The sequence below is a fragment of the Macaca thibetana genome, chromosome 5 (assembly GCF_024542745.1).
Source record: "Macaca thibetana thibetana isolate TM-01 chromosome 5, ASM2454274v1, whole genome shotgun sequence".
Taxonomy (NCBI): domain Eukaryota; kingdom Metazoa; phylum Chordata; class Mammalia; order Primates; family Cercopithecidae; genus Macaca; species Macaca thibetana.
Window position 1 is genome coordinate 165,933,710 of NC_065582.1, and position 18,473 is coordinate 165,952,182.

At 37.1% G+C, this 18,473-nt stretch overlaps 1 protein-coding gene across 10 annotated transcripts in view; it reads left to right on the plus strand.

Moving 5' to 3' along the window:
• KCNIP4 (potassium voltage-gated channel interacting protein 4) overlaps window positions 1-18,473 on the plus strand; it is a 1,211,383-nt gene that overhangs the window by 959,085 nt on the left and 233,825 nt on the right. The window lies entirely within an intron of this gene.

Genomic DNA, 18,473 nt, shown 5'->3' on the forward strand with positions numbered 1-18,473 from the left:
TTTACTAAAATAATACCCTTTGAATCATTTAAACCTAAATCATTTGATATCAATTCTACATGCAAGCCTTTCTCTCTTCCTAAGTGAAAGAATGGCGTCCCTGAGATACTTACTAATATTTCTTCCAGATATGGATATGATCTTTTATTGCCAAGTTATGAATATTTACCTCTCACATTGTGTTTAATGTGGGGAGATGGAAATATTTAAACTTGCCTATGCTTTCTGTAATCTTTCTAACTATAGGAGCTAAGACCTGATAGCTATGATGACATCATCCCAAAGCACATCCGGTATACAGGTTGTTTCTGTCAATATGTTAATAACGGTCAATGTATCTTATCTTCAGAAAGGCCTTTTATTCTGCAAAGTAGGTTCATTAGATTCAAACTGTTTAGACAATATAAGAACATACATTCTCTTGTAATCTTCATATCTTCTTTAAAGTGTTCTCAATCAGTTCTGCTTTGACACAATACAAATAATACTGTAATGGTATTAAAACCTCAGAATTTAGTTCTTTTTCCTTTTCTTATATTTCACAGTAATTTTATTTAACCCCTGAAGGAAAATAATGCATAAGCAGGCTTCTCCAATGTTACACAATTTTCCATTCTCTTGTGATTTCTGCCTCAATGCACTAAATGCTAGTGTCTTAATACAGTACAAGTAATTTCAATTTCTATGATTGGAATACTTTGCTTCTATTTTATTTTGTCACCACGTTTTTGTTCTCTGGGCTTAGTTGAGCCATAGTCCCCAACGTTAGTGCATTGTACTGGAGCTTAGTTTCAGAGCTGGGTGCTAAAGGACAACCCCCACGAATGTATTGAGGAAGTCAACTTTCACAGTGCTATGAGGATAGCGCACAGTTCTTATATTGTCAATGTTAATAATGTAGAAATTTAAAATCAAAAGTCTCAAGTGTAAGGTCCCTGGCAACGATTCAGTTTTTATTCTTCAAGGTCTGTTTCATATCACTTAAAGTTGAAGGTCTGCAGATTCAAACTTCAAATTTGAGTTTCAACAGAATGAAAATTAGAATTGTAAACCTGACTCCCCCAAATAGAATCACAGACATTTTGAGTTGATCTGAAATGTCTTCCTTGGGAGAGATATCTAAATCATATTCCTATCCATATCTGAATCTATATTTCTATATCTACACACACACACATACACATAGAGATATACATAAATATTTTTAGATATTATGTGAAATGTTCAGTAAGCTGGAGAAAGTTTTGATTCCATATAGAATCCATGATCATGCTGAACCACAAGGATGCGGGTTATCCCCATACATGAGGGAAGACCCGCATATACTTGTTGAGCGAGTCCCTTTTTCCTCTGAAATACATGTTAGGAAATATTAGTCTGGGCCAACTCTTATTTTGCATAGGAGACAACTACAATCCAGTGAGGTTAACTGACTTGTCATAAGGCAAATGTCACTGGGAGCAGAAGCAGGATCAAAAAATAAAGACTACTGAATCCTATACAATGCTTTTCCTACTGCAACATACTTTTATACATCTTCCTTAATGTTGGGAAAAGGAATAAATGAAAATGCACATGGGAAGTTTCTGGAATTCTTGAGCCTTTTCCTGAATTGACTGTTAATATCATGTGAAATATTTGTGGCAGATGCATTTAAAAGAAAATCACATAATGGGCATATAATTTCTACAAGATTTTGACCTCATTCCAGGAATGGGACCCAAGCATGGGATATAAATGAGCTAAGCCAGACCGCTGACTTTTGTCATAAATTAGAGGCAAGATTAGGACAAAAGCAAGCCAAGCTGTCTCCCCAGCCCCTTGCAAACCTCTACGATCTGCACTGAATTTTGACCAAATGTGACTTACATTCAATCATGAATGTCCAGTTCAAGCAGAGTCCAAGGATGAAGTCCAGTGAGAAGATGACACCTCTATCCTAGGCCTCCTGCCTGTTTCTTTAGACTATGATATTGTCTAAGCAGAAACAGAACCTGGACTTTTTGATCAGTAGCCAAGTAAAGGATTAAGAAAAAATTGCAGGCCGGGCGCGGTGGCTCACGCCTGTAATCCCAGCACTTTGGAAGCCCGAGGCGGGCGGATCACAAGGTCAGGAGATCGAGACCATGGTGAAACCCCGTCTCTACTAAAAATAGAAAAAAACTAGCGGGGCGAGGTGGCGGCGCCTGTAGTCCCAGCTACTCGGGAGGCTGAGGCCAGAGAATGGCGTGAACCCGGGAGGTGGAGCTTGCAGTGAGCCAGATTGCGCCACTGCACTCCAGCCTGGGCAACAGAGCGAGACTCCGTCTCAAAAAAAAAAAAAAAAAAGAAAAAGAAAAAATTGCAGCTAAAGTGCAAACCACCATAAAAAATTAGATTATCAGAGCCTTCATTCTTTCTAGCTGCAAATAATAAAGGCTGACAGGGTTATCCCAATGCAAATTGCTAAATTCTTCATTAAGATTACATCACCTAGAAAATATAACCCACAAGAGGCCAGAGAATTAGCCTCTTTTTTATGGTGGAGAAGTGAAGGTGAAAAGGCCCAGAGTAGAAGTTTGAGCTTCTTTTAGGCAGCATTGAGCTTACATGCTGTCCTCAGGAAGCAGTGATACATCAATGGTACCATCATGGAATATTTTCTCCAGTGTGATTTTCTATATAATACATTAGAAAGTACTTCTGAGTTGATTTGAATGAGAGAGTCCATATTAATGTTGAGATAAAGCAGTATTGCCTTAATATTTTCATCTCTAATGTTGACTAGAATTAGACATAGAAAAGGGTTAAGGGAAACAATTCCTTGTTTTGGTTTCCAATTTTGATGGTCTTATTTTTTAAAAAAAGTTTTAATTGAAATTCACAACTTAAGACTCAAAAGCAATTTGTAAAGAAGATCAAAATAACCAATGTGATTTTATTATGGGGATTTGAAATTTTGCACGTATTCACTCATTAGTAAGGGGAAGGAGAAAGAACACTCATGAGATTAAGCGCATCATTTCAAACTTTAGCTTGTGATCTTGTCATATTGAATTCTAATGTGTGCAGGGTACCCTGTTGGGTATTGACTGACAGGGTGGGAAAGTGTGAGATGAACATTGAAGTGCCCTCAACAAACTTCCATTCTAGTAAAGGAGACTACTTACTAAACAAGACAACAGGAAATAATGCTGGGCATAGGCCCAAGCCATGGCCGGTAGAAGCACAGGTAGAAAGGTTCATTCTGGAAAGGACTCCAGGGAAGGTTTAATGGAGAAGAAAAACTAGTTGTACAGGACCTTGGAGTGAGAGAAGCGTTTCCCAAATTGGAAAATCCAGGAAGAAGATTCCAGGCTGAGCAAAGAAATTGAGCTGTGACTCTAGGCGCAGACAATGGGTGGCTTGCGTGGATTAGGACAGTGAATTGAGTATGGCTCGTAGCACATGGGTCTAAGAACATTAAAATAAAATATGTGGCTGGATAGAAGTGCAGACTTATTGCCTAGCCATTGAAGAGCCATTGACTCAAAGACTTCAACTTTCAGGGAGCAAGTGGTACAGATCCATGTTTTAGGTCGGTCAACCTGGGAGTAGGTGAAGATGAGTTCAGAGGTAAGAAGGTGGAAGCAGAGATACTAGTTATGCTTTTATAGCAATTCAGATGGGAGATTAGAAGGACAAAAATCCACAGAATTCCCTCCTCAATAAAATACTTGGCGAGAACTGTTCATTTCCAGTTTTTCCAGAAGTTCTTATTTAATATGATATCCATGACATGCAGCTCTTTGGAAACAATATATTTCTACTTTATTTCAGAGCCACTTTGTTTGGCTTTATTAAATATCTTTTTTATGAGAAAAGAAAGAAATGTGGAGTATGCAGAGATCATAACTATAGGTATAGTGGAAGGAACTTAAAACTTTAGATAGATCTATCTGCTGTCTTACAAGGTCTTCAATTATTGTAAACTTGTTATTTTGAAAAATTTTACACCTAAAACAAGATATAGAAAATAGTGTAATGAATAGTCATATATTCATTATCTAGCTTCAATAATTATCAGTACTTTGCCATTTGTTATCATATGGCTTGCATTTAATAAATATTTACTGATTGTCTACAGTATGTCAGGCACTAGGCTAGGCTCTAGCATATAGAGATCAATTAAAGATAGCTGCTGCCTTCAAGAAACTCTCAGTTGCATAGGAAGAAAAAGAATACTAACAAATAAAATATAATACATCATGGTAGATAGACCAGTACAAGAAAATCCAAGAAGAATGTAAGGTAATTAAGTCCAAGTGGAGGAGATGAAAGCAATCAGAGATGACTCCATGGTGGAGGTGACCTCTAATCCTGGTTTTTATGGATGAAGAGAAGTGTATAAGATTGATATGTAAGAATGGTGCTTATGCAAGTACTATATGTAAAACACTGGGTGAGGTAACACCATGTACAAGCACAGGGCCATGATACACCATGTGAAATTCCTGGAACAACAATAAAAAGTAGGAGAGGAGTTGACAGTTTTACTCCTTCTCCTTAATTGTACAATTATCCTTGCTGTTTAGCACAGTGCTTGGTATATAGAAGTTACTGAAGAAAATTATGGCCTGAATGCCATTTGCCTCCATACAGGAATAGTGCCAGTACCCATCTGCTTATCCCACATAATAAATAACTTCCAGTACCATTTTCAGGTTTCCAAAGTAGCCTAAAACTATTGATTCGTTAAGATTTTTGTCATATATATTTTTTCTGTTAGTAACATTTCACATCAAAATACCCTCGCAAAGTGAAGATACCTGCACAGCAAACACATCTGTTTGTTAGAACTCCTGAGCCAGGGAGATAATTTCAATTAAGATAACCAACAATGAGCTGCAGAATCCCAGCTTATAGAAACTCTGGTTTGCTGGAAAAGCAACACTTTCAATTCTGTAACTGGAAAAACGTTTAGATTTATTGCTAAAATATAACAAATATGTATTACTGTGTGGAAGGGAAGGGAGGATAGTCAGGTGTTTTACTGCCTTCAAGAAATTTCCAAATTGGTTAGGGGCCAAACAGCTCATGAGTAACTAATCCAAGATGAAAAAGTACTGTGAGAGGGAGTAAGGCCTTTAGAAAACTGAAAAAGAAGAGCCATGTAGAAGATTCTGGCGAAGGCTGCATAAAGATGGTAACATTTTAAATCTCAAGACTTGAGAGATCCAAAACTTTGACAGGTACAGACTAGAAATTAAAAGCAGAAATTTGAACTGTATTTTTAAAAGACAGGCAGTTTCCTGAACTCATTTTTGTAATCAGATTGGCACTAAAAATTTCATTATTTAAAATACCAAGTTTCTGCTTGGACCTGGCAATGTGCTTGATACTGATTAGTTTGGGGACTATTATTTTCCAGTTCTAATTATTTTTACTTACTTTGGTAACTTGTGCCTCATCCAATCTGGAAGAGGAGAGCTATAATTTTAAGTGGGCAGTCAGGGGAGTAGAAGGGGAATGCCTTCCAGTCAAAAATCATCAGGAAACACACCTGTGGTTGAATAATTTTCTATTATTCATTGCAGAAAGAGAGAATACACGCTGCAGAGAAAGGTGGAATGTCTCAGAGAGTGTTAGGATTTATTACAGGGTTTGAGCTCATTTTGGTGCCTTTGGAGAAGGTTTAAGGGAGCAAGACATTGGCCTGGACAGGAAGCTGTCAAGAAGCCAGAGTCATGTATGATTGGGTAGCTGGTATCTACAAGTAGTGAAGACTAGACAGAGGTGAAAGCTCTAATAGGTAAAGCAGCAGCAGTTACTTGTATTAGCTGGGATAGGATATATTTGATTATTTTTGTGGTTTAAAGTTCATGTTAGGCCAGGCGCGGTGGCTCATGCCTGTAATCTCAGCACCTTGGGAGACCGAGGCGGGCGGATCACCTGAGGTCAGGAGTTTGAGACCTGCCTGACCAACATGGAGAAACCCTGTCTCCCCTAAAAATACAAAATTAGCAGGGCGTGGTGGTGCATGCCTCTAATCCCAGCTACTCTGGAGTCTGAGATGGGAGAATCGCTTGAATCCAGGAGGCGGAGGATACAGTGAGCCAAGAATCATGCCACTGCACTCCAGCCTGGGCAACAAGAGCAAAACTCCATCTCAAAAACAAAGAAAAAGTTCATGTTTTTGCTTCTGTTCAAACATGAGTATAGAGTGCTCTTGTTGTTATATTGATCAACTGTGGGTCCACAGTGGCGTTTTCTGATGTCCATATTCTATGAAATGGCTTATCATCAGCAAGAAAACAACAAGACCTAACTAATAAACCAGCTTAGCACCTTCCGGGTGCCCACAGGTGCTTTTCATCATCTCTCACATAACAAGGGAGAAAGCAGAATAAGGCGAGAGGGAAGAGTATAGGCTATAAAGCAGACAGATTTGAGTTTAACTCCTAATTCACTAACTGTGAACAAGTTACTTAATCCTCCCAAGCTTCGATTTCCTTTTCCTATAATGGGGTTAATAATCCCAGTCTTTGAAGGTTATTGTAGGGAATACTAAAATATAACTGGAATATCTAGCTCTATTCTTCATCCACAAATAGGAGCCAATCAGTGCCTTTCTTGTAATTGTGTTGAAACAACAGTTGCCACATTCCAGTTTCTTGAGTTTGACTAGCCGTTCTCTGAAGAATGCTTCAGAATCACCTAGCTGACCTGTTAGACCCAGATTGTTGGGCCCAACCCATGGAGTTTCCAATTCAGTAAATCTGGGGTTGGGGCCTGGGAATTCGCATTTCTAATGGGTTCTTACTTGAGGATCATGCTGCTGGTCCAGGGACCAAACTTTGAGAACCATTGAGTTAGGTAATAAATTAGAAAGGCCAAACCCATGGTATCTGCAGTGTGTTCTGCGCCAAGTTGTCTGACGCCTGCTGAGCTTGATTCTCAAGCAGTGGCCAGCCAGCTTTTTCAGCAGTAAACATTTTAGATTTTGTGGGCCATGCAGTCTGTCACAACTCCTCAACTCTGTTGTAGCGCAAAAGCAGCCATAGATAATATGCAAACAGATAGGTGTGGCCATGTTCTAATAAAACATTGTAGATGCTCTTTGAATCCCATACGATTTTCATATGTCACAATGTATTTATTTAATGTCTGCCTCTTTAACTATGATTTTACATGTGAAACAATGTTTAGCTGGCAGGTGATACTAAAATTGACAACAGACTAGATTTGGCCTACCACTGTATGTTGCCAGCCCTTGTTCTAGAGTTGGCAATAAAGGGAACCATTGAGAAGGGGGTCTCAGGTTGATGACTTATTGTTTTTTGGAAATTTAACTAGATTTTTCTGTCCCTTCTGTATTATTGAGGGGATGGAGGTCTAGTCTCTTTTCAGGGGGTTGGTGGAATTGTCTGCCAAATTGTCAAGTGATTTAAATTAACACATATGTGTTTGTTCAATAAAATGACTTCCTTTTCCCTGACTTCACTACTGGACCAACTTAGATAGTTGTTATATAAATTAAGCCATCTGCCTGGTATTGTCATACAAGGAATCAATGCTTGAGTGCCCTGTCCTACTGGTTTTCATTTTCAGTATTATTGTCTCTTGGAAAAGTTGATAATATACTCTTTTCATTGAGTTTGCAAACTCTTATTTCCTAGATTTTTTAAAGACCCATTTCAATTTTTAAAATTACATTGCTACTCACAATGAGCATTTTGAGTCTAGGACACATACATTCAATCAACAAATAGTAAAAAATAAAATCACCTTAAGTCTACACTCTCTTAAAAATAAAAGATCCATAAGTAGTGGATAAGATCATGGTCTTTGAAGTGAGACAGACCTAGAGTTCATTTCCAGCTTTTCTTTTTACTGGCTGTGATCTTGGAGAAGATATAACCACCTGAACCCCAGTTGTCTCATTTGTAAAATGGAATACTAGTCGTAGCTACCTCACGGCATCATTGTGAAATTTAAATTAAATGATACTTGTTAAAACTCTCCTTAGCACAGTGCCTATCACACAGAGCTCAGTAAATATTGGGCATTATTTATACTGTTAACATCATTGTTTTCTTTGCTTTGCATAGTCATCATACCTATTATTAGCATAATCATTTATTCAGTCATCCAGGAAAGAAAGGTTTTCGAGTATGATCTGTGTACCAAGAACTGTATTAGTTATTGAGAATATGAAGATGTAATTTTTACTATGTTGGGTTTATATATAAATGAACATACCAATAAATTAGTTTAGTAAATTGCCTGGGCCTCACATCTATGTAGATTTTAGAGAGGCATAAAAGAAAGATTGACCAATCCTATTTAGAAAGTGGAGAGCATCAGAAAGGACTCAAAGAGGTGATCTTTGAGCTGCATCTGAGCAACACTTTTAGCACTCAGCATCAAGCAGACTGGAGAACCACTGGCAATTGATAAATCCTACTTTAGCATTTCCAAGAACACCTCATGCTGATCTCAGTTTCAAATTCCTGGCTTATATTATTCACAGAACTCCTTCTCCTACACAAATGCCACTCTTCTTTCCCCATTTCAGCTTTAAGTGAAACCCACCCTCTCTTTAATACCACCCTTTCTTCCTAATCTGAATTCAGTTACTCCTGATGTATGTAGTATAGCGAACACAACACTTAATAATGAACCCTGATGCCCTGTCCCTGAAATCACTTAATTTGTGTTCATTCATTTTCTCTCCAGCTGAACAAGAGAGAACACCCTACCTCAGTACAGTGTGAATTTTCCCTGTGTTTCCACGGTATCCAGAGCTGTATGGAGTGTGTTACCCAGGCTCTATGATACAGGCATAAACAGATACCTCGTGTTCTTGCACTTCACATTGTTGTGCTTTGCAGATAATGCACTTTTTACAAAGTGAAGTCTTCTGGCAACCCTGCTGAGCAAGCCTTTTGGTGCCGTTTTTCCAACAGCACGTGCTCACTTTGTGTCTTTGTGTCACATTTTGGAAATTTTTACAGTATTTCAAACATTTTCATTATTATTGTATCTGTTTTAGCGATCTTTGACTAGTGATCTTTGGTGTTACTAGAGAAATTTTTGTACCACATACACCAGGAATAATCGAGATCAGATTAGGAGCACCATGAACCACATCCATATAAGATTGCAAACTTAATCTATAAATACTGTGTGTGTTCTGACTGCTCCACTGACCGGCCATTCCCCAATCTCTCTCCCTCTCCACAGGGCCAGCCTGTTCCCTGAAACACAGCAATATTGAAATTATGCCAATTAATAATCCTACAATGGCCTCTAAGTGTTCAAGTAAAGGGAAGATCATACATCTCTCACTTTAAATCAAAAGCTAGAAAGCATTAAGCTTTAGTGAGGAAGGCATGTTGAAAGTCAAGATTGGCCAAAAGCTAAGCCTCTTGTGCCAGTTAGCCAAATTGTGAATACAAAGAAATCATTCTCAAAGGAAATAAAAAGTGCTACCTCACTGAACACATGAAGGATAAGAAAGCAAAACAGCCTTATTGCTAATATGGAGAAAGTTTTAGGGATCTGAATAGAAGATCAAACCAGCCATAGCCTTCCCTTAATTCAAAGCTCAACCCAGAACAAGGCCCTAACTCTCTTCACCTCTGTGAAGGCTAAGAGAGGTAAGGAAGCTACAGAAGAAAAGTCTGAAGCTAGCAGATGTTGGTTCATGAGGTTTAAGGTAAGAAGTCATCTCCATAACATAAGAATGCAAGGTGAAGCAGCAAATACTAATGTAGTAGCTACAGCAAGTTACCTAGAAGGTCTAGCTAAGGTAACTACACCAAACAACAGATTCTCAATGTAGATGAAACAACCTTCTACTGGGAGAAGATGCTATCTAAAAGTTTCATAGCTAGAGAGGAGAAGTCAATGTCTGGTTTTAAAGCCTCAAAGGACGTGCTGACTCTCTTAGCAGCTAATGCAGCTGATGACTTTAAGTTGAAGCCAGTCCTCATTTACCATTCCAACCTAGACTTCACCAGGATTCTATTCCATCTCAAGAAACCACTTTCTTTGCCCATCTAGAAGAAGTTACTCCTCATTTGTTCTAGTTTGATCATGAGATTGTAGTAGTTCAGTTAAATATTCAGGGTCCACTTCTAAGTCTAGTTCTCTTGCTATTTCCACAACATTTGCAGTTACTTCCTCTACTGAATTATTAAACCCCTCAAAATCATTCATGAGAGTTAAAGTCTACTTTTTGGCTGATTTAAAAATTATGCTAAATCTACTCTGCCTGTGTTCTATAAGTGGAACAAAGCCTGAATGACAAAACATCTGTTTACAGCATGGTTTCCTGAAAGTTTTAAACCCACTCTTGAGACCTACTGCTCACAAAGAGATTCCTTTCAAAATATTAGTGCTCAGTGACAATGCACCTGGTCGTCCAGGAGCTCTGACGGAGATGTATTAATGTTGTTGTTATGCCTCTGAACACAACATCCATTCTGCAGCCCTTACATCAGGGAGTAATTTTGACTTTCACATCTTATTATTTAAGAAATACATTTTGTAAAGCTATAGCTGCCATAAAGAGTGATTCTTGTGATAGATCTAGACAAAGTAAATTGAAAACCTTCTGGAAAGGATTCGCCATTCTATATGCCATTAAGAACTTTCACAATTCATTATTGGAGGTTAAAATAACACAGGAGTTTGGAAAAAGTTGACTTCAACTCTCATGAATGATTTTGAGGGGTTCAATAATTCAGTAGAGGAAGTAACTGCAAATGTAGAAATAGCAAGGGAACTAGAATTCGAATGGGGAGCCTGAATATTTAACTGAACTACTACAATCTCATGATCAAACTAGAACAAATGAGGAGTACCATCTTCTAGATGGGCAAAGAAAGTGGTTTCTTGAGATGGAATCGACTTCTGGTGAAGATGCTATGAACATTATTGAATTGATAGCTAAGAATTTAGAATACTACATAAACTTAATTGAGAAAGCAGCAGCAGGATTTGAGAGGATTGAGTCTAATTTTGAAAGAAGTTCTACAGTAGATAAAATAACAGTATCACATGCTACAGGGAAATCTCTTGTGAAAGGAAGAGTTCAATCAATGAGGCAAATTTCATTGTCTTATTTTAAGAGATTGCCACAATTACTCCAAACTTCAGCAACTATCACCTTGATCAGTCAGCAGCCGACAACATTAAGGCCAGTTCTACCAGCAAAAATATTATACTTGCTTATCTTTTCGCAATATTGCTGAAGAATCAAATGATTGTTAGCAATTTTTAATAGTAAAGTATTTTTAAAGTACAGGTTGCACATTGTTTTTTAGACATAATGCTACTGCACACTTAATAGACTACAGTATTGTGTAAACATAACTTTTATATTCACAGGAAAACCATAAAAGGAAAGTGTGATTTGCTTGATTGTGATTATTTTTATTGTAGTGGTCTGGAACAGAACCCACACTATTTTTGAGGTATGGCTGTATTTATCAGTGGGTTCTTCAATTGCATCTTTAATAGATTGTCCTTTTAAATCAATATACTTGTCCTTTTAAACCAACATGCTTTTTAAATCAATATACTTGTCTTATCTCAACCTCATCCCCGTACTGGGAAGTATACCTTAGGCAGAAAAAAAGAGGCTCTGACTCTGAAACTTCTATGGCTCCTTCTCCCTTTCTTCTGTGCCTATCTTATGCTGTAGTGCTAGCAAACTCCCCATCATTTTCCAAACACTCTCTACTGTTTCATTTTCATGCCTTTCTTTGAAGTATGAACGCTCCTCCTTCTAGAACACATCTCTTAGGTGTTCACATGATTCTGATTAACTCCTTCTTATCCTTTAAGCTCAGCTTAGGAGGTATTTTTTCCAGAAAACCTCCTTTGAACCACCTAGTTAGATCAAGTGCCTGTTTCATAGTACTTCAAAGTGCATTAAACTCTTGATTTCTATGTCTTTCTCTTTTGATAAATTTCAAGCATCACATAGGTAGAACACTTATCTTTCTATCCTCAACGCCCTGTGGGAGTCAGTGAACTGTTAGGTGGATCATGGACAGGCAAGTTTATTCAGAGGCTCTGGTAATATAATAGTTACTCAGAATTTACACAACAGGCTTGAATTAGTATATTAATAATTTTTAAACATTTTGTTTTAGGCAGGGATTCTCAACATTGGCACTATGAACACTTGGGTCTGGATGATTCTTTGAGTTACGTGCTGTCTTCTGCACTATAGGATGATTGACAACATCCCTGGTCTCTACCAACGAAATGCCAATAGCACCTTTCTGGGAGTTGTGACAAGTGAAAGTGTTTCAAGGCACTGCCAAATGTCCAGTGGGTGCAGGGTAGGTGAGATCACTCCCCCAACCCTCATTGAGAACCTCAGAGTTGAGGTATAACCAAACACAATTTGTAAGCCTTTATATATACATGCTTTCATAAATTACAAAACTAAATTTAAATTTGAAAACATCAATACACTGAAAATTATTGGAAACCAAACCCGAGTGTTGGGGAAGTATATGATTTTCTACTACAGAGGTAATAAACAATCATTGAGGAAAACGTATAAATACAAAAGAAAGAAACATGAGGAAAATACCCCCAGTCCCACCATTCTAACAATAACCACTGATAATATTTTCATTTGTTTATTTTCAATATTTTTCTCCATGTATATCTGATCGTTTAAACTTAGTAATATTGTATTACTATAAAATTTTACACAGATTTAAATTCAATATTAGAACACAGGTATTTTTACATTAGATTACAGATTTTTCATAAATATTTTAATACCTATATTATAGTCTATAAATGTGTATAATATAGTTTACTAATCCTGACTTTAGAATAAGTGATTTCTTCTTTTAGTATTTGGAAAATTATGTAATAAATTGTGTGTGAAGTTCCTTATGTATTTAGAATTGTGTTCTTAAGATAGAGTCATAGAGTGGAATTAATGGAACAAGAGAATGAACTGTTTCAAGTCTTCACACACACACACACACACACACACACAGAGACACGGCAAATTTGCATTTCAAAAGGGACACTCAAATTTACCTGTCCCACTGTAATGTGGGGAGTAACCAGTGGTTTGGGCTCACTGCAGTGTCAGGACATGCTATTGATTAGGGTACACTTGGAAGGTGAGCCCTAATGACATGCTGACAAGCTCAATGTTAATGGGTGTTAGTGATTCCAAGAACCTTTGTCTTAGGAATGGACTGCTAATGGCTTTTAAACCAATATTAGGAATTTTAATTTTCTGTAAGTATGAAATTCTCATTAGAGCTTGAAAATACTTTTCCTGTTCTCCTCTCTTGTCAATCCAGATGTATCCCTTTATGAAAAGGACTAACACTTTTATCAATTATCACATCCATTTTAACCATCAAGCCTGGTACTAAGCAGGCATTAGATTATTCATGGAAAGAAAAAATAATATACTTTTGTACCAGATGAAGTATTTCCTGGGTCTGTTTATTTAGGAGGAAAATTGGCATGCATAAAACTATTGCTATGCATATTCAGATAAATATTTCCTGGGAATTAGTAGTAGATGTGGTTTACTTAGATGAATTTAAATAGCAGGGAGGCAGTAAAGAGAGTAATATCTCTATTTATTTTTATACTTTAAGTTCTAGGGTACATGTGCACAACGTGTTGGTTTGTTACATAGGTATATATGTGCCAGGTCGGTTTGCTTCACCCATCAACTCATCATTTGCATTAGGTATTTATCCTAGTACTATCCCTCAGCCAGCACCCCACCTCCAACAGGCCCTAGTGTGTGACGTTCCCTGTCCTGTGTCCATGTGTGTTCTCATTGTTCAACTCCCATCTATGAGTGAGAACATGCAGTGTTTGGTTTTCTGTCCTTGTGATAGTTTGCTGACAATGATGGTTTCTGGCTTCATCCATGTCCCTGCAAAGGACATGAACTCATCCTTTTTTATGGCTGGATAGTATTCCGTGGTGTATATGTGCCACATTTTCTTAATCCAGTCTATCATTGATGGAGATTTGGGTTGATTCCAAGTCTTCACTATTGTGAATAGTGCCGCAAAATACATATGTGTGCATGTGTCTTTATAGTAGCATGTTTTATAATCCTTTGGGTATATACCCAGTAATGGGATCGTTGGGTCAAATGGTATTTCTAGTTCTAGATCTTTGAGGAATCGCCGCATTGTCTTCCACAGTGGTTGAGCTAATTTACACTCCCACCAACAGTGTAAAAGCATTCCTATTTCTCCACATCCTCTCCAGCATCTGTTGTTTCCTGACTTTTTAATTATTGCCATTCTAACTGGTGTGAAATGGTATCTCATTGTGGTTTTGATTTGCATTTCTCTGATGACCAGTAATGATGAGCATTTTTTTCATGTGTCTTGTTGGCTGCATAAATGTCTTCTTTTGAGAAGTGTCTGTTCATATCCTTTGCCCACTTTTTGACAGGGTTGTTTTTTTCTTGTAAATTTGTTTAGGTTTTTTCTAGATTCTGGATATTAGCCGTTTGTCAGATGGTAGATTGCAAAAGTTTTCTGCCATGCTGTAGGTTGCCTGTTCACTCTGATGGTAGTTTCTTTTGCTGTGCAGAAGCTCTTTTGTTTAATGAGATCCCATTTGTCTATTCTGGCTTTTGTTGCCATTGCTTTTGGTGTTTTAGTCATGAAGTCTTTGCCCATGCCTATGACCTGAATAGTATTGCCTAGGTTTTCTTGTAGGTTTTTTATGGTTTTAGGTCTTACATTTAAGTCTTTAATCCATCTTTAGTTAATTTTTGTATAAGGTGTAAGGAAGGGATCCAGTTTCAGCTTTCTACATCTAGCTAGCCAGTTTTCCCAGCACCGCTTATTAAATAGGGAATCCTTTGCCCATTGCTTGTTTTTGTCAGATTTGTCAAAGATCAGATGGTTGTAGATGTGTGGTGTTATTTCTGAGGCCTCTGTTCTGTTCTATTGGTCTATATATCTGTTTTGGTACCAGTACCATGCTGTTTTGGTTACTGTAGCCTTGTAGTATAGTTTGAAGTCAGGTAGTGTGATGCCTCCAGCTTTTGGTTTAGGATTGTTCTTTTGGCTTAGGATTTTCTTGGCAATGTGGGCTTTTTTTGGTTCCATATGAACTTTAAAGTAGTTTTTTCCAATTCTGTAAAGAAAGTCATTGGTAGCTTGATGGGGGTGGCATTGAATCTATAAATTACCTTGGGCAGTATGACAATTTTCATGATATTGATTCTTCCAATCCATGAGCATGGAATGTTCTTCCATTTGTTTGTGTCAAGAGAGTAATATCTTTCATAAGAGGCATGCCCATGTTCATCTCAAGTAAATGTGTGGGGTATCTTGTTCATGTGACAAAGATGAAGACAAATAATCATAAATATTTTGAGTAAGAAGACATGAAAGCTCATTCAAACTTCTCCAAGATATAGGTCATGATAAAGTAATGAGTTGCCCAGGGTCCCTTTGTGACTTAATAGTAGAACTTAGTTGTAGAGGCAGAATGGTACTAAGGTTAGGACACACTGAGCTTTGAAGATAGGTCAAATTTTTCCAGAAATGCTGCTGGCTGTCGTCCTATGCAAATCACCAAACCTCTCTGAACCTCAGTTTCCCTGCCCATAGGATGAAAATCATCATAATACCAACTTCACAGAGTGCTTCTGAGACACAGAATAATTTTGATACAAGCCACATACCTAGTATTCATTTAAATGGTAAGCACTAATTAAAAGTGCCTAGTATTGTAACCTAGATTTTCTAATGCTTACTTTAGTGTGTCTTCTTCATACATAACTATTGGTAGGAAGAATCCCAAACATTGTGAATAGAATATTGCCAAAAACATTATTTTCTTTATGCTGATTTTGAGTATTTGTCTCTTGTAAGTTATAGTAAGCTTAGTTCTGTTACACATGAGATAATCCATAGGTATTTTCCATTTTTATAGATAAAGAAATTTCTTCAAATTTGCTGAGTAACTTGACTACATTATGAACTAGCAATCAGTAGAACTGGAATCAACTACAATCTTCTGAAGTTAGAGCTCAAGTTTTTCTATGTTAATCTTCCTTTTAGTACTAAGTGTTCTTTTTTGTTTTCTAAATCTCTATGATAAGTGAAGACATACTCTAAGGTACCTGGATTAGTAAAATCAGGATAGTACATTTAGAATCAAGTACTTTCCCCAGACATCTAATTGAACAGAATTAAGGATATGTGACTTAATATGTCAGCAAATGCATAGTTATTAATGGCTTGTCACAGAAATTCTCTAACAAATAAACAAGAGAATATTGAAGACCAGACAGCAATGAAGTAATTGGTGACGTGATTCCAAATTTAAACAAATTACAGGGGAAAATGCATAATGAAAAAATAATTAGAAGACTGAGGCACCTGAACAAATATCCAACTCCTACATCTGTCTTCACAATATTCAGCAATCCCTAAATATCTCTGGTGCATTGAGGTTGGAATTAGCAGAAACTTTTAAACATTACTTTAGTGAAAAGTCAGAGTTAACTTTTTCCTGTTACTGTGAAGTTTCAAGGAGACACAGAGGAAATTAGCCAAATGAATTTATTCATGACAACAGAGGTTATATAGCTAAAGCTCTCTTTGAAAATGTACCTCATTAAGAATGTGCACAGACGAGATTTTAGTCTAAAAGTTTAATGCTCAAAATAATAAGTTAGCCTCAGTATTATTGTATCTCTCTTCTGTAATGCATCAACAATAAAACTAACATGTAGCTCAGCATTTAAAGCTATATTTAAGGAAAAATACAAAATCAGCAAAGAAATTCTGTAGTTGCAAAATCTTTGTAAAGTTCAGAGTCGACCTGCCTAGCTAATATATTTCAAATACACACATTTTACAATAATAGGAACTATTCTTGCCAATGGCTGACTAAACTGAGTGGAGAAATTTTTCCATGGAAACAAATCTTCTCACTCTCCACACTCCACAGAGACCTGAATATGTCTATTCTCTAGGGCACAACTTAAGTTCTGGAATAATTATTTAAGGAAAGTTGATCAGTTTCTTTGTAAAATTGCTATGATTGGAAGTGGAAGGAAATTTTTTAAGTGGGAAGGGCTGGCTTGAGACCTTGTATCATGACAGTTATAACATGAGATACCTCTTCTTAGAGAACACATTTGTTTCATTATAAATTCAGTGGTGAGATTTCCCTATGGTGCCATGGTCTTCAGTCATGAACATGGCTTATGTGTTACGTGAAAACCACAGAAATACTGCTAGTGTATCAAAAGTAGCATGGACTCTGATATAGCAAGGGTATTGTTTTAAGGCCACTCCTAGATATTGGCAGGAATATAGGATAGGCAGTGAACATTTCGATTTATTCTTTCCTTCCTTTGCTTCTTTTTGAGGCCGCTTCTAAATATGGATGAGGACTACCTTCACACTTAACTATGGTGTGAAAGAATAGAGGCAAATACCAAGCAGAGAAGGTTAAAAGTTAAACTTAATTATATTCTTATATTGCTTTCTCTCCATCTTCTCTTTGGTTAAATAGAATTATTTAAAGTTTGTCTTGAAAGAAAGGAAGCAACTCAGAGATTTACCCCTCTTCCTGAACCGGTACACTACTAGCCAATATTCATTTAATGTGCCTCTTAATTAAAAAAAAATCTCTCCAAAACCCTTTCTAACATAATAAATCTTCCTCTGCAGGTGAAAATTAAGAGCCTTGAAATTGCACTTGGATCTGTCCTATCTCATCACCAATTACTCCATATTAGCTCTAGATTTTCTTCAAAGGCTAAGAAAATTGGATATTTTAAGTAAGCCAAAGATGATTATTTCCCTGGTACAGCTAAGCACGTTAAATATAGTCAGCATTCACAATACTGCTGTCTAAGGAAAATAAATGTAGTGAACATCAAACAGGCTAAACAAATGGCTCAGGATAATTTTTGTGACAGAAGCTTAACCCGGAGTAGCTAGGGAAATCATCAGAAAAGTGGATGAAGGCCAGGGTACTCAGTTAATTACCACCTCCCCCCCAAAAAAAAGATGACTTGCTGAGCTTCAGGCTGAAGTGTACTTTCTGTGAATGTTGCCACAGTAATATCTTTCTTCTCTAAAGAGAATACGGATTGCAACCATAAAGAATGATGCTCCCAGAATGATTAAATATTTGAACCACATACTTTAACTATGTTTTTACCTTCATGTCAAAATCTAATTTCCACCCCCATCAATGGATACTATGGTCTGGGGTTGACTGTATTGTGGGCAAGCATGTAAGTCAGATGTGGGTTTGAATTCTTGTTCCACCATTTACACAATCTGTGTTCTCTCACGAGTGATTCCATTTTCCTGAAACTCAAGCAGGGGATGTAAAACAGCAACTGATTTTCATAGGGTTGTCTTGAAGCCTGAGGACCTCACATGTATAAGTATGTAAAATACTTATAGGTTCTAGAACATTAATAAAGCCCATAAATGGCAATTCTTTTG